The sequence below is a fragment of the Cynocephalus volans genome, chromosome 4, assembly GCF_027409185.1.
Source record: "Cynocephalus volans isolate mCynVol1 chromosome 4, mCynVol1.pri, whole genome shotgun sequence".
Taxonomy (NCBI): domain Eukaryota; kingdom Metazoa; phylum Chordata; class Mammalia; order Dermoptera; family Cynocephalidae; genus Cynocephalus; species Cynocephalus volans.
The window spans coordinates 109,394,815-109,419,739 of NC_084463.1; the positions used below are offsets into that span (position 1 = coordinate 109,394,815).

General features: G+C 41.6%; 1 protein-coding gene across 2 annotated transcripts in view; it reads right to left on the reverse strand.

The window, feature by feature from the left end:
• Window positions 1-24,925, reverse strand: part of DENND2B (DENN domain containing 2B) — a 148,190-nt gene that overhangs the window by 104,389 nt on the left and 18,876 nt on the right. The window contains exon 1 of one of the 2 annotated variants that reach the window (XM_063093369.1): window positions 12,026-12,094. The exons of the other annotated variant lie outside the window; for it this stretch is intronic. The gene's annotated coding sequence lies outside the window, so the exon portion shown is untranslated. Of the gene's footprint in view, window positions 1-12,025; window positions 12,095-24,925 lie in introns of those variants that run through there. 2 annotated transcript variants of the gene reach the window in all.

A 24,925-nucleotide genomic window follows, 5' to 3' on the forward strand; every position in this document is an offset into this window, starting at 1 on the left:
TAAATATCTGCTGAATGAATGCATAAAAACCCATTTCTTCCTGTCCTACAGGAAGAAGAAACTTAGAAAAGCTATTGCATGTCACTCATTGTATCTTTTTGTAGACTTTCAAACTATAATTACATCTCTTTTCCTCATGTGCCTGCCTGTGGGCTCAACCAAAAATTCCTGTAAAGTCTCCCTGTGGTTTGTTTCCCAGAACTTTCCTCGTAAGGTCACTCTCCTGGGGACGCACTCCAGGGTTTTACAGCCTCTCTCATTACCAGAGTGCCCACTCACAGGCCTCCACCACCACGTCATTGCCAAACCACACAGACTGCAGGAATGGGCCAGCTCCCACGGTGAGAAGGGTCTCTCAGGTTGGCTCCATTCAAGGACAAAAACACTTTTTCTCACCTCCACTGTGCTTACAAAAAATACATTTTTACGTAAAAAAAAAAAAAAAAAAAAAAAATCACCTCATGTTTATAATTTGGATATGGCCGTAAAATGTTTCAAAAAAGGATTCCACTACTAAAAATATTTTTTAAAACTACTGTCTGAGGGAAAAATAATGAAGGCCTAAATAACAGCAACAGCAGTCTCACGACCTATATTACCACCCAAGTCTGAAAATCCTTCTGGCTTCACCACCTGCCCACACCTTCCCCAGCCACCACCACCCCGTTATAGGCACAACCACAGTGCACTGCCTGGTGCTTTGAAAACTGCCTACATTTTTCTCTCCCTCCTTTCATCGCTCATGCTGTTACCTTTATCTGAACAACTCTCCTTCCCCCATTAACAAAATCTTACTGCCTCCAAGGCCGCACTCAGTTATCATCTCCTCTGTGAAATATTTCTTGATCTGGCAGAATCTGTTTGTCTCCTCTGCAAGCCCACAGCAGTTTAGAGATGCCTTTATTATGGTGTTCATATCACTTTATCACTGTTACTTGCACACCTGTCTCCCCAACAGACCTGCACCCCTCAAGGTGTATCCACTTTAGTATTTTATTCAGTGTGGGCAATCAATTTGTATGGGATAATTGAATCTTTGAAAGGATCATCCAACCAACCAAACAAACAAACCAATAGGAACAGCTGTTTCCTCCACAGGCTGAGAGAATTTGAGTGGATGGACTTACATTGTACCAATAGACTATTTATACATGTATGTGATAATCAGATTCTAGATTAGGTCACTAGAGGAACTTATAGCACTTTCTTGTCTCTTTAAAGACAACTGACATTCTGAACCTGAAAACACAGAAGCGGAGTAAATGTATTAAAGTCACTCCTTACTTTGGGATCAAAGGAATTCAAGAAAAGTGAACTGTTGTTTTAATATTGCTGGTTAGATCGTGGAATGTCTCAAAGAAGCTATCTAACTTCAGATGCCTCTGGGGAGCCTATCTCCCAATGCCCACCAGATTGGGGTTCAGCAGCGTCTCCACCAGAGACATCCAGTTTTACCCAAGTAATGGGGAATCAGCTATGTCCCCCCTCCTCCCAATTCTTCTACACTGGGCCCTGGCTGCCATTCAAAAAAGAGCCCTTAAGAGCTTTACAGTCTTCCTTTTCTACATGTGAGTGGCAATGTGCTAAGACGGGAAAAATTTTAAATCAGAAGTAGAGAGTCAGCAGACTGGAACCCAGTCCTGGCTTCCAGCTGTCTGGGGGTGGAGATCCTGAGCAAGTTCTTGTCTCCCGTAGGGCCTCTGCTTTTTCCTCCACATGAGAAGGCTAGACTAGCTATTCTCCGAGGGTCCTTCTAGCTTGAATGTTCTATTACATTGCTCTACTGCAGTCACCCAGCCATACTTCTTTCTGAATAAGTCCAAAGCAGTAGATAGATTTCTTGCTTTCACGGGCTACAGAGTCTACATCAACCCTTTCGGCAAAGTTCCTGGCCTGGGGCTCTGGAGTCATCTGCCTGGGATGATCAGACAGAAGATCATCACCAACAAAAGGCAGCCTTTCCTGGAGGAAAAGATGGGAGATTCAGGCTGCCTGCCTAAGGAAGTCTAGAGAGAGAAGAAAGGCACCAAACGCATTATGGGGAAATTAGGAAATTGCCCAGCAAGTACCTGAAACAGAACTTAGGCTCTCCTAGGGACTCACCCCTCGCCATGAGTCTGAGACAAAGCTGCCCTTACAAAGCAGAAGCATTGGCAATGTCTAAATTATCTTAGAAGACAACCTGTCTACTGCAAATCAAGCAGTCTAGTTTCTAAATACTATATACACTGTTAGTATTTTACTTCTACAATTTAACATATATTTATTTTCTTAAATTAAATCCATTATGGGTAAGGGCACACACTAGATTTCAAAGCTAACAGTAATGTTTACTTTCTTAAGCTGTGTGGCAAGTACATGAATAGTCACATGTAAACTGTATGTATAGGGCCGGCCTGTGGCTCACTCGGGAGAGTGCAGTGCTGATAACACCAAGGCCACAGGTTCGGATCCCATATAGGGATGGCCAGTTAGTTCACTGGGTGAGCGTGGTGCTGACAACACCAAGTCAAGGGTTAAGATCCCCTTACCGGTCATCTGTTAAAAAAATAAATAAATAAAATAAACTGTATGTTTAAAAAAATATATACTCTAAGTATTTTAAATATTTTTTAAAGTTTTCCTCAGCTTTATTGAGGTATAATTGATAAAACTGTATATATGCAAGGTGTACATCATGATGATTTGATATATGTATACACTGTGAAATGATTACCACAATCAAATTAACACATTCATTACCACACATAGTTACTATGGTGGGGGAGGGGGGTAGTGAGGACACTTAAAACCTACTCTCTTGGCAAATTTCAAGTAAATAATACAGTATTTTTAACTATAGTCACCATGTGCTATACATTAGATCCCCAGAACTTTTTTATCTTACAACTGAAAGTTTGATAATATTTTTTAAAGAAAAGATTGTAAAAGCGACCCCTCTTTCCAGCAACCTGCCTCCTTGACTTCAAACTCAGGAAGACACTCCAACAAGGTGCTGGGACAGGACTTAAAACTGTCAGTCAATCAGATACCTCCTATCCCTGTGAAGAGATTCTATCACAGTGGCTTCTAAAGGTTTCCATTTAGAACTTTGCAGGTGGGCTAATTTCAGTGTTCCATTCACACTCAGGTCTCTCCTTTTTGTATTCTTTTGCTTTCCCTCCTTCCCCCACCAAGCCATTGTCTATTCCTTCTTGTTTTAATTACCTATAAGCTCTTTTGAGCAAAGGGACCACTCTTATCTATCTCTGAATTTCCAACAGGCTGCAATGCAGTGCTTTCTTTGTTCACAGCAAGTGCTCAATAAATATTTATTAAATAAGCAATATTATAGGCAAAACTCCAGAACAGAGTATATAAAAAGTGGTAAGGACACAGTGAAAGAAGCACTGATCACTGGAGATTAAGTACAAGTAATGCCAAGAAACTTCATTACTTTTATTTAATGAGGTTATTATAGAATTATTGTAGAGAATAAAGGAGATAATGTATGAAAAACACTCAGCAGTAGATAGTAAGTGATCCATAAATAATAGTTTGGGGATTTAAAAAATAATATGCATACATATTGACACTACATATATTTGTATATGATACATGAGGGGTCTTCAAAAAATTCATGGAAAGATTCCATTTTAATTCCATTTTCCACAAACTTTCTGAAGTACAATAGTATATTGCATATCATTAAGATAAGCACTCACACACATATAGCAAACAATGCCAGAGACATAATTTATCTGAACTTCAGAAAAATCTCTCTTGATCTTATGGCTAGAACAGATATACACAGGCAGCTGGACAGAGTCGTAACTCAAGACAGTTGGGCCTGAACAGTGCTGAGAAATAGATGGATATAAACAAGGAAGAGGACCTCTGGAACTCACAGAAGTTTGAACACTTCTCGTCTGTTTTATCATATTTATACATCTGTATGTATTGAACCATCCTAGAATCCCAGGGATAAATCCCCCTTGATCATAGTGTATGATCCTTTTAATGTGCTGTTGAATTCAGATTGCTAGGACTTTGTTGAGGATTTTTGCATCTATGTTCATCAGGGATATTGACCAGTAATATTCTTCCTTTTTCCCATTCGTTCTAGATCCCATCATGGTCATCCTTTTTATCAATGACTTGTATAAGACATTCTTATCAAATATGCACATGACAAATTAATTTGGAGGGATAATTAATATACTAAAGATAATCAGAAAAAAGCCTCCACAAACTGGAACCATAGGTTAAATACAGCGAGATGAAATTTTTAAAGGTCAAAATATATAATTTTACCCTTAAGTTTAGAAAAAACTACATGACAACAGGATGAAGATGGCATAAGTGAAAAAGACATGAGGAAAGGTTCAACAGCAGTCACCTGAAGAGTCGATGTTATTTTGAGTTTAACTGACTGAAATACAGAGCCCAGATCAAATGAGGTCTATGTCCAACTCTGTTCCATTCCGGTTAGGACAAACTGTTTTCAGGGGACACACACTATATTTGCAGACACAGGGGTAAATGCAGTCAAATAACATTTCAGGCAATCACACAGAAAGAAAAAAGGAAAACCAAGTCTGTAGAGCTCCTTAAACTGAGAAATAAGATAGCATATCTGTTTTTTTTAAGTCACAATAGGAAGAGAGAAAACTGCCATTACTAACCCTGTGAAGTCATTTCTGGGGAAACTCACGGCTAGGTGGCATAAAGAATGCTCACAGAAAGAGACAGCTGAGCCCTGCCTCCTCTGCCCTTTGTCCCTCCTACTACCCACATCAAATCCTCCCGACTGGCACTGTGACCATCCAAGCTTTAGCAAGGACACAGAGCAGCTCAGGAATTCAAACAATTCTTACCCATCATCTCCCCAAACCATGGTTCCTGATGATCAGAATCACAAAGTGATATTTTTAACTATCAGAGTAGATTCTTGTGTTATCTTTAACCTTCTATACTGAACTGTCATCCGAGAGCTGTTTGTGAGCAAGGACTCGGGTTTGAGTGCTTTTAATTGAAACACTAGATGGTAGGAATGCAGTATTTCACCTTCTTCAGGCATTACTGGGATATATACACACCAGCTCATCTCCCATAATGGAAAACTATGTTGCTTCCTCTAAGGACTTAGAAAGAGAGAAGAGCACTGGCCCCTCAAAATCTAGTTCTTATCCTAGGAACATGGAAGGTGGTCCTGGTCTACAGATGAATGCTGTGTTAGTCCGTTTTCCATTTCTATAATTGAATACCTGAGACTGGGTAGTTTATTTTTTTTAAAGAAGAAATTTAGTTCTTACAGTTCTGGAGGCTGGGAAGTCCAAGGTCAAAGGGCCACATCTGGTGAAGGCCTTCTTGCTGTGTCATAACATGGCAGAGGCATCAAAGGACAAGAAGGGTGCAGAAGAGAAAGCCAAATGCTTTTATAACAGACCAACTCTTGTGATAACCAACACACTCCCATGATAACCCATTAATCCATTAACTCATTAATCCACTAATTCATGGAGGAATTAATCCATTCATGGAGACAGAGCCCTCATGACCCAATAACCTCTTAAAGTCTCCACTTCTTAATATTGTTACGTTGGATATTAATGTTCTACTTGAGTTTCAGAGGAGACAAACAAAGCAAGTGTCATACTAAATAAACTTCAATGTCTTATAGTAGAAGATAGGATTTTTTAAACATTCTCATTTTCCCCAAGGTTAGGAACCTAGAAGTTTCTAATCTATGCAATGATTAGCTCCTTTCTTAACAATACATGCACAGGGTATTTCCTATTTTTATGCAGAATAAAGCTAGTTTGCCTTTTATGTAAAAAGACATGCTTATAAATGTTCATTCACTTCGAGAGCAGCATAGAGGAAACATGCAATAGAAAAATTTTGAGCTCCAGCATGCAAGGAAGAGAAGACGAGTTAAGATGATGAGAGGAAAAACAGAAGAATGTGGAAAGAGAAGAGAGAACAATTAAAGATCCTGAAGGACAGAAACAGGAGGAAACTTGTTTGAAGGTCTGAGAATAGCAAATTTGGGGGAATTCCTGACAATTACTTGCAGAGATGTCAAGGAACATATTTGAGTACCACTTGGCCTTTTGAAGGAAAGAAAGAACTCAGAAAGCCCTTTCCTCTCTCAGTGTCTGGGATTACCCTGGGGTAATGTGATTGCCTATGCCCCATGTAACTGGTTGGCTGACACTGCTATGACTGGGAGGAGGAAGGCAGAGTATAAAGAACAAAGGGTCAAGGACTCCTGTCCCCAGCACAGCAAATGCCAGCAAAAGACTTCCTTCTCATAAGGCCATGGTACTCCAGAAGCCACAACTGGGAGACATCGGCTTGCCTCAAACCTGAGCAGACAAGGGAAGTCAACCATTTCATGGTCCTGAAGGTGATGAAAGATTGCAGCCACTCATCATCAATGCAGATAACATCTGCCATCAGTAGTGCATAATACGCCTCTTCTAAGGAAAAGGCCCTCATCTGCCATCAGTAGTGCATAATACACCTCTTCCAAGTAACTGAGACAGGGAAAATTCACAAGGTGAGGCCCAACTCTGGGTATTCCCAAGAGAGTTACCAAGTTACCACTGCTTTAATTAAATCATCCATTTCCTTTAAGACTCAGGATTTCCCCAAACACAGCCAGCAGAAGCATAGTACCAGCTAATCACAGAGGGTCAGAGACCCAAAGAGAGCTGTGAGAGTTGTCACAAGCAAAGGTGGAGACCCTTGGCTAGAATTTCGTAGTTTGAAGGGGTTTCTGGGTTTTTTTGTTGTTGTTGTTTTTTTGCTGTTGTTTTAATAAATGAGACTGTCTCAGAAGGCTTCTATTGCTATTTTATCAGAGATGGCTCAGAAGAGAGACAGCTCAATTATATCTGATTACACCTGCTGCTCTGAGGGGCAGAAAAGAATGGGATAGACCTTCCAGATAAGATAACAATTAGCCCACAAACCTCCTTCCTCTACTATCAGGTAGTCCATTCCCTCCTTAAATCCCTATTGTACCAGATTCAGGGCAAGGAGGGGGAGACTGAGTTGGACTTCAGCAGTTATCTGGAGGAGAGGAAGGGGAAAATGTGGGAAATGGATCCCAACAGCTGGATATAGAGGTTGGGATAGACACCAAGGACAAGGCCATTCAGACTAAACTAACGGCACTACGAAGTTTACCTTCTTAAGAACCTTTAAGGAAGAGCGGTGCTCCTACCCACAGTGGCTGGGTCAGAGACAGAAAGCAGGTGAGGAACAAAATGGACACTGAGAATCGAGAAGGAGTACACGGAGCCTCACTTCAGCCTCATGACTATTAATTACTTCCTCTCCTAGAAGGGCCTGGACACAGAGTTGCTTACCTTCAACAATGTAACTCAGCAGTTATGGCTGCACATTTGCATCACCTAGGAGCCCAGCCCTCAGGCAAAGCAAAGATTTCCTATTGCCCAGATTGCAGCTCTTCTCTGGTTTGTCTTCAGCTGCTCTGGTGTGGCTGTATCTGTGGGGAAGCTGAGGGTCAGCACACAGACCACAAGAGCAGACTTGTGAGGGGCACATTCCTCAAAATACCTTGAAGGACACTGAAGGTGACTCTCATCTTGCTTTCCTTTTTTCACTCATGATCCCTCTCTGCTCCCTCTTCTGCTGAAGGGGGCAGTGAGAATGGATACAGGGAGGGAGGGTCAAGAGCTCTGTTAGAAGAAAACAAGAACTCAGAGGATGATTGGCGGTGAAGGTGAGGAAGGGTTCAGAATGACTCCCAGATTCTGGCTTGGATCACTGAGTGCCAGTCACCACACCACATCAGGGAACACAGACAAAATAGAATATTCCAAGGTGCTTTGCTGTAGTCATGTCTGAGTTTAACCAAGGATGGAAGTTGCTCCAAAACAGAAAGTTATTTAGACAATAAGACAGACAAGAGTGGAGAGAATAGAGATGGAAGATGGGGAATGAGATAAGAGAAATAGTGAAGGAGAAAAAATAAAGGAAAGGAAGGAGGGAGGCAAAGGGGAAGGGAGGAGAGTGTGTGTGCTTGTGCATGTGTGCGCAAGTGCAGGCACGGTCATGGGCGTGTGTTTTAAGAGGCAGTGGGCAGAGGAAATGCATAACACAAACTGAGCCGTAACTTCGAATGTTGAGTCCTTGGCTGCTGATTATCACCGGCTATAGCCTACTGCAGCAGAGTTGTGTTCTCTCCAGCCATTAGGTTCTGTGGTCAGCACATAAGGTGAAAATCATGTGGGGTCAAATTACTTTTGAAATGCCCGTAGAAAGGCACCACACTGGAGACCAGCCACAGTCTCTCAGGAAGCCCAATTCAGTATATTTCATATACATTAGCTTTGTGCACTCTCAAGAATGTCAGAACTAGGAGGATCCAAGGAGTCCATCTTCCTTGTTTGTGGTTCTCAAAAACTATTCTTAGTAGCAGAACCATTGATATGATCTGGAATGCTTCTGAATAAGTTTCGTTTTGCTCAGAGATTAGTAATCATCTAATGTAACGCAGCTGGACAGACTTTCCTTGACCCCACACTCTCCTCCATGCTACTCTTGTCTTAAAATTGCCCTAGGAGAGAAGGCCTTGATTGGAGGTCCTGCTCCACCACCAAAAGCTGTGTGGGTTGGAAATAGTCCCTTCCCCTTTCTTGGCTCCAATCTCCCCATCTGTAAAATGAAACCAGACTAGATAAATTTAAAAGCCCAGACAACTCTGAGATACCAACTGAATGAAAAAGTGATTTGAAAAGTGCAAAGCACTTAACAAACACAACATGTCCCTCTCAGTCAACTCTCACAGGTCAGAAATTTTGGTGTGTGCTGTCTTTCCCCTCAACTTCACCCTTAATATCCTATGTCTAGGTCCTACCTATTATACTTTGGGATATTCTCGAGGATTCACTCCCTTCCTCTCTATTCCCATTGCAGATCTCCCTTGCCTTTTAGCAGGTCTCCTTATTGCCAGTCTCTGTCCTCTCCAAAATTACCCTACTTTCTTCTGCAAGAAAGGTTTCCACAAAATTCCACTTTCACTGCTTCACTTCCCATCTCCTATGCACCAAGGCAGAACTTCCAGAGTTCAAATTTCTGGCTCTACTCTGTCAGACCTTACTACTCCAAGGCAGATCATGGCAGACCCTGGAATGTGGCAATCTCTATGCGTACTCGCTGTTCTCCATATTCAGAACCCTTTCCACCTCTCCTTTGCTTATTTAAAGTCAACCCAACTTTCAGAGACCAATAAAAGTTCTGCCTCCTCCGAGAAAGTTTTCCTATGGTTTCAAAGACATAACATTCCTGTTTCTGAACTATATATTCGGGGTTAGTAACCGACACAGTTAAGATCTTTGACATTCTCTAATTGTTTAACAAATATTGTCTCTGCCAACAGATTATAAATTCCCTCAGGTCAGAAAACAAGATTTACATAATATTTGCATCACAATATTACTTAAGCTGAAAAATTCAGCAAGGGATTGTTGACTGCCTGATGGCTGGAAAGCAAGATCTCGGTTTTCTCTCCAGCCCTTGATAATTCACAGGGAACGTTGGGAGTATGGGATTGGGGGGGGGGGGGGGGCGGAGTAGAGTTTGGGAATCAATGCCCTCCCAAATTCTGAAGTAACTTCTCACCTTTTGGGGTGGAAAGGTGCCCCTCCCATCATAGGCTCATATAAACCTCTTCTGTATGGATGAGCCTCAGCACATCACAGCAGTGTGCAGTTACATTTAGTTCCATTCTTAGTGTGCTGATCAGCCTGTGTGATAGCAGTGGCTGCTAACAATGCCTGACAGTGATGGAAAGATAAAGGGAACAGAGAGACACAGAGGAAAGAAGAGCCAAGAGTAGTATTGATCTAACATACATTTCAGATCTGGCCCTTGAGGTAGGGCTGCTTCAAATTAAGCCCCATCTGTTCTCAAGCCCCAAAGACGCATGGCACCCCTGAGAAGGGCTCTGCACCCTGCCAGGGCAGACACCTCTAGAGACCAAGCCAGCGAGAACTGGCAGCTGCAAGGCTTCTCATCCTTGAGGCAGCCAACAAACAAGGAGGTGGGAACTCTGGCTGGCCTGCCACTCTCAGACCCAGTGCTTCTGCCTCAGAACATCCTAGGTCAGGACCTCCCCAGTGGACAAGAATCACATAGGTATATTATGACTGTAGGGTGGGGAGGGCTGTTGGGGACCAGTCCTGTTCACAGAGGAAGGCATTCCTGGCCACCATACCAACGTACTCAGCAATGCGAGCACAACCAAGCATGCCCAAACCCACCTCCCCACTACTTTTGGCTTCTAGCCACTCTGGAACACATCACTGCAAATTAGCTTTCACATTCTCCATGGCCAGCCCCCTCCATTCACTTTCCAGATTTACTATTCTTTTCCGTTTATTAGAAGTGTTCACCCCCACTCTCCACTTCCAGCCACACACACACATACACACACACATACACACACACACTTTTGAGTAGATCTGGGGCAAGGAGCCTCTCTCTCAGGCTCATCTTCTGCCCAGCGTGTTCATGCTTTATAAAAATCTCTTGGTCCCTTTCTACTTTACAGGAGCTGAGGATGCTTCCCTCTGAAAGATTTCAACCAAATAAAGATGATACTTGCCTTCAGGGACCTTGAGCATCAACATAGCCAGGCTGGGGAGACACCCAGTTATACAGCAACCAGGAGACAGATTCTCCCACCTGCCTCTAAATTCTTTCCTCACAAAAGGCATTTGCTGCACCCATGTCTAGTCCCAAGGAAGAAGCACAGGAAACTGAACACTAATCTTTCTCCTTATTCCCTCCCTTCCACTGTGGCAGGGAGACAGGGAAGCAAGCTGGAAAAAGCTTTAAAAAGAATCAGTACCACACCAAGATCCCACAAAAAACTAGCTCCTGGCTCCAAGACTGAAAGAAAAGGCTGTTCCACCTTCAAACTCCTGGTTACCTTCAGTGGCTGGTCTCAGTGGAACTGCTTTAGCATTCCACATCACAGAAGCATGAAGCAATCGCACCCCACACAGCCCCTCGGGCAGAGAGATGGGCAGAAAAGAATGCAGACAGCTTCCCAGAAGTGCCCAGCTGAGAAGGAAACCAAGAGCTCACCCACAGCTTCCTGGACCTACAAGGGGAGGCACTGGGCTCTCAGAAGAAGGACTTTGGCAGCTCAGAGCCTGGGAAGGTCTTCATATCTGAAAGCCCAAAGGAAGAGAAGAATACAGTGGTGGGAAGATACCCAGACAGAACAAGCTCAAGCTGGCCCCAGATGGCTCCAAGTGAGCAGTAGCTACACTTGAGTGTGAGCAAGGGTCTTAGAGAAACCCTAAGCCATCCAGTCACAAAGAAGCCAAAGCAGGCCTGGGGATGGGAATGTCTGATCCTCCTAGTATAAGCTTTGGCATCACCTGCTTTCCATGCAGCAGGCTTCATTTTCTAATACGTCTTGGGGGAGGAGGGCAGAACCAGAGGGGGAGCACGACATCTGACGGGAAAACAAAGCTGGTAAGCAGATGTGCTTCACAGGCTCCAGTGCCTCCCAGCTCCTCTATTCTCTCTGTCATGCTTCAGAGGTCATAAAGCTTTTTCCATTCCTACTGTCAGCTGCAGGCTTCCCAAGAAGCCCCACCACAGTTCCCAAAAGCCTGCACACAGGCAAGGCTGAGCAAAGAGATCTTTCCTGGTTTCTCCAATTTGTCTCTGAAATTATGGCCTTATGAGGCCCTGTTCTCAGATAAGCATAGGGGAAGGAGCAGAACACAGAAAAAATGTTATTAGAAATTCCCTCCTGTTGTATACTAAGTGTCCACATTACGGACATCAAAAAATAACAATAATAACATCATTTTGATTTAGAAATGATTTAAATCATAAACTGTTTTCCTTTCTAAAAAAAGGAAATCCCTAATACAGATTCCATAAAACCTAGACATTTCCTTTTTCACTTCATATTCAACCCCAAGTTTGCAAACCTTAATCAGTTGTTAGCATTAACACAAAATACACACACAGACACAAATAGACTCACATATCTGCTCATTCCTCAAAGCTTTGTACACACAGCCGAGGCTTCAAGACCCCTCCTAATGTCAGGTCCCTGTGAGGACAGCAGGAAGCACAGAGTTAGACAAGGCTTTTCCCAAGCAAAGGCCCTGGCTGCCAATAGTATTGGGGGTGGCCTCAGACATCCCCACATGCAGGAAGAAGGCTAAGCACCTGGAATCTCCCCTTGTTCCACAGCACCAGTAAACTAGCTGATGTCATCTCTCTGGTAGCCACATGTATATTTCCCAGTCCCTGGGATTTCGCCCATCCTCACCTCAAAATTGCACAATACAGATGGTTAGTTCAGTTACTTACAGCCTCATGCCAAGGAAGCAAAGGTGAAAGGTTTGCTACTTATAAGAACCATTAAGTTTCACCCTATCCTGTGGCCACAAATTTTACTCCCAAACCTAGATCAAAATGCATGCTGCTTTTTTCAATGAGATGAGACCAAAAACGAACTCAAAAAGAGCATCCCTGGGCACCACAGAAAGAAAGAAAAGAGAGATAAATTCAGCTATGGCTATACTTCTTTGGAATGATATGACAAACCCTGACCCCCAGGCAAGAACATCTGGATAAGATTTCCTACCTTAAAAGGAAATCTTTAGATACCTGAAACCTGGTACAGTTTGGAATTTCATTCAAGAAGTTGTTCCATTTCCCTGAATTGTTCATTGCACAAGGAAATGCTGCAGTTTACACACAGGGCACTGGGACATCTTCAGTTTTCATAAATTAGTAGCTTATGTATCCTATAGGAAATGTACATAGCTTCAAACCAGAAGCTTTCTATTTAAAACCTGACACAACATCACAACAAGAATGTGTTATTAGCTAGTCAAAAATGGGAGGAGATAATTCCATTAACTCCACTAAACAACATGTTTCAAGAATGTGATCATGTCGTAATTAGATCATGACTTTCAAAGTGCAGGGACCTTCTTTCTAGCTTGAAGCTAAAGTATTTCATGAAGTGACACACAGTGAGGAAAAGAAAAGAGCTTACGCAAAGCCAGGCATGGCACACTCTAGCACCTCTAGCCCAGAGACTCAGGCACAGGAGGAAAGACCAAGCCTTTCTGAACTGGCTTTGGGCATCCTTTGAAAGCACCTTTCTTCCTATCCCTACAATAAAAATAGAGTCAGCCCTTTCCATAGCAACATCAACACCAGGGGCCAGAGGGTGAATGGAGTATGTTTTCATTGAACACTCCTTTATCAGTCACTTTTATAAGTTGAAGATATTGTTCCAGAGAAACAATATTAGACATGGTATATGAATACCCAGATCAGCTCATTACCGAATATAATGGCTGAAATATTGTTTACAAGTAATAAAGATACAAAAACATACCTCTGTAAATATTAGCAATAAAACAAAACATACAAGGAATAAAATGAAATAATTTTTACATATCTCAGATTGCGTTCCTCAAAGAAGGACAGGTTAACCAAAAGATGGATTTTGGAGGGGCCTTTAAAAGGTGTTCTCAAGGACACAAATGATAGTACTGATTCTTCACATGATCTAATTTCATTTCCAAATGTTTGACTTTCAGAACCACTGTTGGTGTCACGCTCATCAGCTATAATTAGGGCTGGCTTTTACCCCACAATCAAAGAGGAAAGGGAACAAGGAGAGTATATCCTAAGGTAGCTCAGCAAAAAGGTAGGAGAGAAAGGGAAGGAAAAGGAAGGATTTAAGAGGATGTGAGTAGGATTTGATAAACACCTACCTGAGGTGGGAACTAAATTACCTACGACTGGTGAGGGATGTAGAAGCCAGCAGATTCATGAGTGTGCAGAACTGGACTGGCAGGGAGAAACACTGGGCATTATGTGACAGTTACCAGTTGGGTCATCTGCCTAGGACAACTGGGTTTAAGACTTGAAGAAAGTACCAAATGCCAGACATAGGCTCAAAACTCACATCAAGCTCCAAATCAAATCATTAGTTCAACCAGATGTTTTGACATTCCCAATGAACAGGTCCACAGAGCCTACAGGAAATGCTTCCTGCCCATTCTCTTGAGCTGTCTGGATGGGAGTACCTATCGATCTAAAGAAAAGGAACTATCCCAGAGTTCTGTTTTAGTCTGTTTCTGTTGCTTATAACAGAATACCTGAAACTGGGTAATTTGTAAAGAAATAAAACATATATCTTATAGTATCAGAGTCTGGGAAGTCCAAAGTCCAGGAAATGCATCTGGTGAGGGCCTTCTTGTTCTTGGTGATGACTCTACAGCGACATAGGGTATCACATACAGAATGGCTTGAGCAAGAAATTAATAACTTGCTCACTTTCTCTCCTTATAAAGCCATCAGAACCACACCCATTACCACCCATCAAATCAACAACTTATTACTCCATGGATGGATTGATCCATTCACTAGGGCGTGGTCCTCACAATGTAATCACCTCTTAAAGGCCCCACTTTTCAATTACCATAATAGGATTTCCCACCCTCAACACTGTTACAGTGTGGATTAATACATGAATCTTTGGGGGACACAATTCAACCCACAGCAAGTTCTATGTCACCTAGCTTTAACAGTCCCAGTAAAGTAGAAGGCACCCTCATTGGTGATGTAGGGTCAGGATGGAGTCAGGGTTTATGATACAAAAAAATATGAGATGAGCACTATGATGAATATTACATAGAGTAATATTCATAATATTCAGTGTATTACATAATATTACTCAGAGATACGGGACTGCAGAATCACAGAGAAGGCCTACTTGAAAGTATACAGAGTCAATTACATAGCTCTTCTCCCCAGAACTATTCCACCCAGTTCCATGACATTCTCTATCAAGCTTCAGCAGCCTGAGGGCCCACCAGTGTTGGGCATAGCAACAGCTAGTGCCCATCCTCATCACTAACCCCGCAGAGACGGGTATCCATCTGCACTTATTTAGGAAGGTTTCTGCTGATCAATGACCACAAGGCAGGAAAAGACTTTGGAGACTGTCTTTATCCAACTCATTCTGCACTGGAGGAAACCAATGCAAATCTTGCACCGGAAAGAAAAAAAAAAAAAAAGTATAACCTAGGTAAGATTTGATTAAATCTCAGAGTCATTTCAGAAGGGGACAGGGAAAAGGAAGAAATGTAGCTCTGACTATCTGATATCTGAGTATGCATATGCTGGGGAGGAAGGCTGTGGTTTACAAAGGCAGAAATTAAACTATTTTGTTTCTTCAAAGACCTGCCTCTCAAGAATGCCAACAGGCATCTCTCAGTTCTTTTGTCTACTTTCATTTCCTAGTTCTTGGTGATAGGATCCCCCAAGTAATCTCCCCTTCCTTGCTGAAACCAAGTCATATCACCTTCAAGGCACAAGATTGGAACACAGCCATGCACAGAAGGAATGATGAATAAATGCAGAATTCAAACATGTTGGCAAACATTTAAGGTCTCTGGAAGCTGCAACTTCCAAGAACCAATCTCCACATGATGGGGAAATCAAAGCCAGGTGAAGATCTGGGCTGAGTTTCAAATATTCTTGGGTTTGTGAAGGAGGTGGAAGGTGGGAGGAATAATTCTGGAACTGGATGCACAGAAGGCCAAGCCTCCCACATCCCAAGGGTAACAGCAAACAGGTGTAAACCCAGAGCAAGCCCAGGAAGGGATAAGGCAGTTATCTCCTGAAGTGATCCTTGTCAGAGAATTTCTACCATTTTTTAAATCATATTTTATACTTTTTCAAAGTGACTGCATATATTAATTTTACCTGTTTTGAGATCATTTGAGTTCCCTTCCACTTCCACTAATGATGTTCATGGTAATAGTTCTCTGCCTCTTGCCTATAAACTCATCCTGGATACCCCAGGCTTACTCTTTGGGTTCCCATCTCATAATCATACAGCCCTATCTTCTTTATCATGAAATAAGGTCCCTTTTGACAAAAGGAAATTGAGACATAGAAATATGCCTTGCATAAGATCACACCACAAATTAGTAGCACAGCAGGAATCAGAATCCAATTCTCCAAACTCTAGTCCAGCACTCTTTCCAACTGACCACAATATCTCGGTTATAGGAGAAACATCTGCCCTTGAGCACCAAAACCAAGAATCAAAACAGTTTATCTGCATGTCTTTTTAAGCAAAACAACACAGCCAGAAAGTTTGGCAGAGATTAACTAAATATTTCCTCTGTGACTTACGCCAGAGGGGAAGACTGGGGGAGTAGGACAGGCACGGCACACAGGGAAATTAAATAGAAGACCACAGCAAAGGCCAGCAGATGGGTGACAAAAGAGGGAAAATGCAATCAAACTGAGAACGAGCTGAGGGCAAAGGAATCAGAATTTTTTTAAAAAGGTGGTCAAAATTTAAAAATAGGACTCTCGATTTAAATGTGAATGTGAATAGACCCAAGAGGAGAAAGCATGTAGAAGAAAACTTAGGAGGACTATCTTCATGACCTTGGGGAGGAAAAATAATTCTTAAAGAGGACACAAAAAGTGCTAACCGAGGAAAAAACTGATAAAAAGGATGTGGAACCAAAATGTCAGGGCAACATAGAAGCAACAACCATTCTTAGGCCCCAGACAGAAACATATTTAGAAGTGACATTACGTAGGAAACCAAGTCTACTTTCAGAACCAAGGTCTGAACTAAAACTTGGCTTAGTAACAAAGGCCAAAGGCCAAAGGTTAACTTTCCAGTGAAGAATGGAGAGAGGGAGAGAGAACAAGAATGAATTTTATTCTGGCAAAACGAAGGTGGAATGAAGCCCACAACACAACAAAGTACATAAGAATCGATGCGTGTGAGACAGAGCCTGGGAAATGAAGGAGAGAGTGAATAGGCTAGAGGAGGAAGACCTTTACTTTGGAGCATTATTAGTGGAACTGGAAGGAAACTCAAGGGACCCAAACAAGGATCTTCCAAAATGAGAAAAAGCATCAAGATCAATCAGCTGGAGGAAGGCTGAGGGAACTAAAGAAGTCACCATACAGAACTAGGTCCACTGGTTTAAAAAATAAAATAAAACAAAATCCCACCTGAATTATTCAAGAGAGAAGTTTTCCAGAGGGTGTGAAAGCTGTGAAGACAGTAGAAAAGTTGTTACCACCAGTAAAATTCACATGAGCTTTCCAGTGACCTTCATGAAAGGAAAGGTTTCAAAGGGCAGGTAGGATCCCTCAATTGTGTAATTGTGTCAGAGGTTCTGATATCAGGATTGTCCAAATGAAAAAGAAAAGGGGGCTTCCACAAAAGAACAAACAGGCAGGCCTTCTCCCAACACTCCAGGGGCAAAGGGTTTTTGCTGGCCTCTACTGTGGAAAGCCCACCTCAGAGAGGGGGTGGTTGTGTCTGTGCTCTCGTGGGCAGGCTGACATTGCGAGCAAGGATGAGGTCACACCACCAGCAAATTTGGCCATTGATGGTCATCTTCCCCACGGGTTCCACTGCTCCTCTCACGTGCCATACATATAGACTGGGGGAAAGGGAAGGAAAGCACCTGGAGCTCTTAGCCTCAAAGGGTTTACATTCTGCTTACTGAGTAGCCAGGACACACATTCCAAAGAATTAGAAACCCTTGCATCAACACTTCAGCTCAACAAGCACCAATAAGCAGTCCAGACTCTGGGCTTGGAAGACTGTTCCTCTCCTCAGGGAAGAGTGCTGACAACTGTAGCAGTGACAGGCAAATGAGCAAAAAGGACTAAGAGTCACAGAACCGAGTGGAAGGGAATTTTAGGAGACAGATGAATTGCTTCCTGAATGTGAACTAATCCACTCACCAAGCAAAATCTATGAGACAAGGAATTAATTCAAGGAAAGCATTTTTTTTTAAAGGCAGCTCTTCCCCAGCTGGAAAAATTGAGAATGCAGACAAATGGAAGGAATAGACAAATGGAAGCAGGGAAATCCCCCACCCAAGGCTTCATTTGTAATGAAGGGCAGAAAGGACCAAACTAATGTAAACAGGCCAGGGAAGCTAATGTGCCCTTCTCCAGAGAGGCCAAAACACATACTTCCCCCAGCATGGCCTCTGGAAATGCAGAAGGTAGGTGTTCCCTCGGACAAAAGAGGTAGGCTAGGAGAGCTGGGGAATTCCCAAGATACTTTTAGACATTTTTTGTTCCCAGGCACTCACAGCATTCACCAAAACTCCATGACACTGAGACCAAGCAGAAGGTGAAGCTAAAATTTTGCTGCCTAGAGGAAAATGCAGTTTGTGAAAAGTCCCCACAAGAAAGACTCCAAAGAAAATAACCAGGCAGAGCAGCAGGACCACCTTACATCTGAGCACCAGGCCAGAGTCCTGCAGGCTCCCCACACCCTGTCTTTAGCACCAATGCAATAAACAGCTGCCTTGGAGAAAACAATGGGCCTTTGTCTCTGCCTTCTCCTTTAGATTATCTTGAAGAACCAAACAGGATAATTCCTTTACAAGAGCAGTTCTCTTAAACACTGGTCCAGGCCATGTGAAAGATTTTACCATCCACAGAATCCCTCTCAAATAAAATCCTACCTGTTCCATATTGGGCAGTAAGGGTCCTGTGCAGCCTCCATCCCCACCCCACATATGAAACAGGGGCAGACAGGTCCTTGCAGGCCCTTCCTGGAGGCTTCACCAGTCAGACACCAGAGCTGCTACGCTGGCTTTCTTCCTGGTCTGGCCACAGAAATGAAAGCCTAAGGATTGTTCTTACTTCCCTTCTTACATTCACCAGAATATTGCATATTGAGTAAATTATACAGGTTGTTGATAAGGTTTTCATCAACATAGCTATCAAAATGGACTCAAAAGTAACTGGGATAAAATAAATAATAAATAAAGTATGAAACAAGCTGGACAGTCCAGCTTCTCCTGATGTTGTGATACCAAATAAAAATTCCCAAATTGACAAACATATCAAGAGATTTGTGCTATAATTTTTCTTGATTCAAAATATTTTAAAGCTAAGCTAGTTTTGTAATAAATGAGTATAAGGTCCTTCATTGGCTGTCCTATTACCTTATTTTATTTTTTTCTTTTTAATTTATTTATTATTTTGCTTTGCAAATATCGTTTCTTATATGATGTGAAGATGATAATAGGTTTGGGATTTTTGTTTATTTTTAGTCCCTTTGTCTGAGAAAAGTTTAAAAGCTGGATATCCTATCTTATTTTCAAATTGAAAAACAAACAAAAACTGTGTTTTGTGAAGTCCCATATCCCTATAGTGTGCCATGCTCCTAGAATTTTCTTCACTAGGAGAAAAGGTAGCAGATAAATTCAGGACTCACTTCTTCCAAACCACCACCAAGGACTAGATGCCAAAGTATAAAATTCCCTTTCCATGAAACTGAGACAGTCAGAAAAACTCCTGGTATCTTCCCCCTGGATTCCTCTCTCCTAGCCAGTGTTATTCCTCTCCCCAAATGCCTCCAGATAATCGCCTCCTCGTCCCCTGAACTCTAGCGGCCTCAGCTTGGCTGTTGTTGCTTTTAAATAGTTGTAAATTGGTTGATTATGGGAGAGAGTGATGCTGGGGACCGTCTATTCCTCCATCTTGACTGGAAGCCCTGAATTTTCCAGTCCTTGAACATGATACATATCTCCCCATTTTCTGTCTTCTTTAATTTCAGAAATATTTTGTAGTTTCAGCATAAAGATATTGGACATCTTTCTATTTATTCCGAAGTATTTTATATTTTCTAATAATACTGTAAATAGAACTATTTTTAAATTTTTATTTTTTAGCTATTTGTTGCTATGATATATAAAGTACAATTATTTTCATATTGTTTGTTATTCCTCTCCCCAAATGCCTCCAGATAAAGGGTACTCGGTGTTTTTTACACTTAGCTGGATACCATGAGTGCCCTAATTCAATCCAGAATATCCTCCATTTTCCATGATTTCAGCACGAGTAGGCATCACAAAGTAATGGAAAGGGCTTTGGAATCAAGAGAACCTTGGTTCAAATTCTAGATTTTGAGCAAGTTACTCGAGCTCTCTGAATCCCGATTTCCTCCTCTCTGACATAATTAATGGGATTTAGGAAAGTAACGTATCAAGCCATGAATGACACATAGTAGGTCCCCATGCTGACTCAGTACTTCCTGTACAGCATTCTCTCCTGTCCTCCCTCAAAAGCTAGGTTTATCAAGGACTTTTTGAAACCAGAGACCTGGAAATAATGATACCAAATACAACATTTTCCCACAAGAAATCAAAGCCATGCAGTGTTCCTTACCGTGCCTTGCTGGTCACATCCCCATGACTGCCTTCAGTTCTTTTCTGGGCTCTCTTAGGAAGGCCCAGGGCATCTATTTAATGGTATGAATCTCCCATTGCTCCCTCTCAAGAGCCTGGAAAAATTATTAGTTGGCTCAGGGTTCTCTAAGGGCAAGACTTTCAGTGTCATTCCGGAAAATATTAAAATGTGGAAAAACTGCTCATCCCACCACCTCGTGTTTCTGTGTGGTATCAAATCAACCCTTTGATGGTTTTCCTTCGGAGTTCGTTCAATCTGCTCTACACAAATATTACATCAGGCCTTTCTCACTGAGCCGCACAAATATTTTAAATGTGCCAAACAAAAGTGTCATCAATTTTTTTTCAAGACTACACACATTCTTATTTCACAGGACTGCTCTCCATCACAAAAATAAAAAATTCCCAGAATCAGAAGGGCCAGAAGAGTGAGAATACATGCTACTTTTTCTGGGACCACAGAGAGTTTATACATTTGAATTCTTTACAATAAGGGTGATCTAGGTAAATGCATATGACAATACTTGATTGAATAAGTTCACGGAAAGATTCTTATTATTTTTAATTCTATTTTTTCCATAAACTTTTTGAAGTACCCTCATATAAGTTTGATTTAATTTTTAGAACTTTGTAAAAGCTTCTCATGTAAACAAATTCACAAATCAGGACAAAGATCCTTTACTGGCCCAAGAATCCCAAATTTTGGTTCCAAAATTTTAGTAACCCTCTTTTTAATCACAAACTGAAGGTCCCAACCAAGCATGTGGCCAAGGTATGGAAAGAACCCCTGGACCATTACAGCACTAATCTCAGTCTTCCCATTGCTACTAAGGTACAAAAGCTGCAAGAGGAATAGAACCTCACTGGGCTTCATTTTCCTCCCCTAGCAGAATGTAAATAAGAATCTCTACGTTTATACGAATGTCCAGAAGATCATTACTATGGAAAACAGACACTGGAAGGCAGCACCCTTAATGGATCGTTCCTGTGCTCACTTTCTTATGCTTGGCTCTTGACAAGAGCCCCCTCCACAGACCTCAGGCCCATCACCTCTTGCCATTCCAATACATTGTCAGGCCGGTGGGAAATCACCATCCAGCTCATGCCACTCCTGCCATTTCCCCCAGAGTTTTTGTCTTCTTCTGTATCTCCAGGCTTCTAGCAGATACTGTTACCTCTTCTTGGAATTGCTTTCCACTTCTATTATACTTGGCCAACTACAACGGTCCCTCAAGATTCAGCTCCCATTCTTTGTTTTCCTCTGATCATGCACCTGTATCATACTCCATTGTAAATCTTTATCACATGTGCCCTAAAAGAGTTTTACAAAACACATTATGCCCTATATATTTAAGTTAATATTTAAATTCTTACATCATAAGCATGGTAGAGATATACTTTCTGGCATATTGTAAATATTCGCATTTTATAAATACGTACATTTTAAAATAAAACTATGATATTAATCTCTTAAATGAATCCAAATGAGCCAGTGGAATTTAAATACCACAGTGATTTAAAATCCACCAACATCCATTTAAAAAATAAATTTTATTATCATTCCTTTTTCTTCTTGAACTCTTATTTTCTTTTTACTTCTTCTTGAGAATTTTATTCTAATATTTATGCCTCGAAATCTTTTATTGATTAACCAATAATAATTCTCTGCAATATATCTATTATGCATAAATATATGAGTGCATACATAATATATATACATAAACTTGTAAATTCTCCTATAAGCTCTAAATGTTAAAAACTTTTTTCTTCTGGATTGAGTTTTCATTCCCTTTATTATTAATATGCAATTGATCAAAACATAATCCCATTATAAATTTGGTATTATAAGTAAACATAAAAAATAAAATTTTAGTAGAAATGCATTAATTTTTCATTTTTATAGCTGCAAATGCCAAGAAACCTTGTTCATGTAAATAACTAGACAGGAATAAAATAAATTTTGCTATAACAACATCAGTTAATCTTTGTACTCATTCAGAGTTATATGCCAAAATCATGTAGTGAACTATCATCAAAAATTATTTTTAGGGCCGGCCCGTGGCTCACTCGGTAGAGTGCGGTGCTGATAACACCAAGGCCACGGGTTCAGATCCTATATAGGGATGGCCAGTTTGCTCACTGGCTGAGCGTGGTGCTGACAACACCAAGCCAAGGGTTGAGATCCCCTTACCGGTCATCTTTTAAAAAAAAAAAAAAAAAAAATTATTTTTAATTATCTACCAGCTGACAACTCTTTCAATTTCGTTGAAAGTAAGAATTAGAAAACATCTGATTTAGAAAAGGATTTGTTGCCCAGAGTAATTCACTTTCCTAATAATATTTCTTATTATTCCTTTGTTTTTTAGCCTGCAGGTTTTCACACATCGGGCACACAAACTCAGGGTGAGAAATGGCTATGCCTTCTTTTTATAAAGAGGGAGAAGGGTGATTAAGAAAGGAGATGCCTTGAGTACAAGTATATTCTCAGACAGATCAACTTTTGGAAAGAAGACATAGCAAGTCAAGGATGTGGAAAGTTTCCCCAGTCTGAACACCATTAGTTTATCCACCTCACCCACCAAGATGGTTGCATGATCAAAATTAAAAATTAATACTTGGGCTGGCCAGGTAGTTCAGTTGGATAGAGCACGGCCTCATAACACCAGGGTCATGGGTTTGGACCCCAATACTGGCCAGCCACCCCCCAAAAATAAGCAATTAAAAAATAAAAATTAATACTAAATTATATTTATGGATAATTATTGTTATATTTTAACAGAAAGAGACTAAAAGCAACCTAAATGTGCTTCGATAATATTCTGATTAAATAAATTACAAAGCACCCAAAAACAAAAAACACATGATTCCCCTTGAGAATAGAATCAAGTCCCTCCAAAATCAGGGCCCCCATCTATTTCCCAGCTTGGCTCCTACTATCCCTTCTACATAGTCCCTATGTACATCATTCCCCACTGTACATGATGGTTTCTAGCCTCCCCTCTGGGAGACAATGGCACATAGAACAACACAGACAAGGAAGTGCCAGAGGACACATGGACAATAAGGCCCAAAGGGTACTGCTGAGGCTTGCAATGAGCATTTAGGGAATTGCAACCTGGAAGCCTAGGTCTGGAGAAGGATTGGTCGGGTATGAGGGTAGTTTCTAAGCTGAGAAGACAAGTAACAAGGACCTAGAGACAGGCTGAACACAGTATGAAGGAATTCAGTACTTAAGAAGAAGTTGCTGACATTGGTGATACTGGGAGGGAGATCTCCCCACAAGTTACTGGCCTCAGAGGTCAGGGCTCTGTCCTTGGAAGAAGGCAAGTGGAGGACAGTGTAATGGGAACCAAAGCAGCACCCAGACTGAAGAGCCCACTGGGCAGAGCACAACTTCTTGAGAAGGTTCACAGTCATCACTGTGGGGAGGAGGGAAGAGGAAAAGTGAGCCAAGACTCAGCTACTTGGGGAGGGGGGCAGGGCCTATACATGGGAACAAATGAACCTGGTTTTCCCACCTTTGTGCCTCAGGATATTCTTCCCAGTTAAGGTCACCTTTCCCTTCCTCTTTGCAAAGTCAAATCCTGCCAACCCTCCCAGGGGCAAAGATTATGCCCCCTGTTCTCCATGCAGCCTCCTCAGACCCTTCTGCTCACGGTCAGTTCTTATACTTCAAAACTCGCATCATCCTCTGTCTATACCACATGCAGGCCATAAGCTTCTAATCTGCCTCACAAACCCACTTACATTTCAGTATTAACCTTTAGCTCTTTCCTGTAGGTATTTTATGTCTTTCTGAGGACAGGGTCTGTGACTTATAAGTCTTCCTATCCCACAGAGCCGGACCTCGATGCATTTACTGTACAGGCTACTTACTTGCTTACAGTTCCAATGGACACACTGTCTCCTGACAGTGATCCCAAATGTCTACCTCTTTTACATAATTGAAGGTTTATTACACACATCTGAACTCTTCCTGGGTCCTTGAAAGTCTCTAGCTTAGGGCTGCACTCAGTGAAACTTTGCCAGATTAATCACTCAGGTGCTGCTCTACCTGGAGGCTGCAGCACCTGTTGGCCAGCTCTCCAGAAACAGGCGCAAGTGGTGTGTCTCTCAGGTACAAACCACATCCTAGTAGAGAGCATTCTCCCATGAGGGGAGGGCTCTCCCTTCAAGCCAATCTTAACCAGAATGAAATAGGATTTGGGCATTTAATTCCCCTTATACAAAGTCATTTCCCAAAACGAGGGAAGGATTTATAATTAGGTGATCATTAATTAAATTCAATATCACAAAATAAAAATGCCTCAATTCCTTAACCCTTTATAGTGAGCCCGAAATGGGATCTCGGTATATTAGAAAGGACTTCTCACAAATCTCAGTAAATACAGTACAAACAAAATAGTTTGGAACTATGAAAGGAGGTAAACTAGTTTACTCAACCAGTAAACTCAGAAGAATTCATAATGGGAAAAAGTTATAAGCAGTCAAAGAAAAAAAAAAAAGCATATGGCAGAAAAGAAGAGCAAAACTAATCCCTGTAATGAAATGCCTGCTTGAAAGGAAACACTCAAATATTTGTTATCACATTTATAGAATGGCTGATATTGATTCTCAAGGAAATGAAACAAACTATCATAATGACTATGCAAGTACAG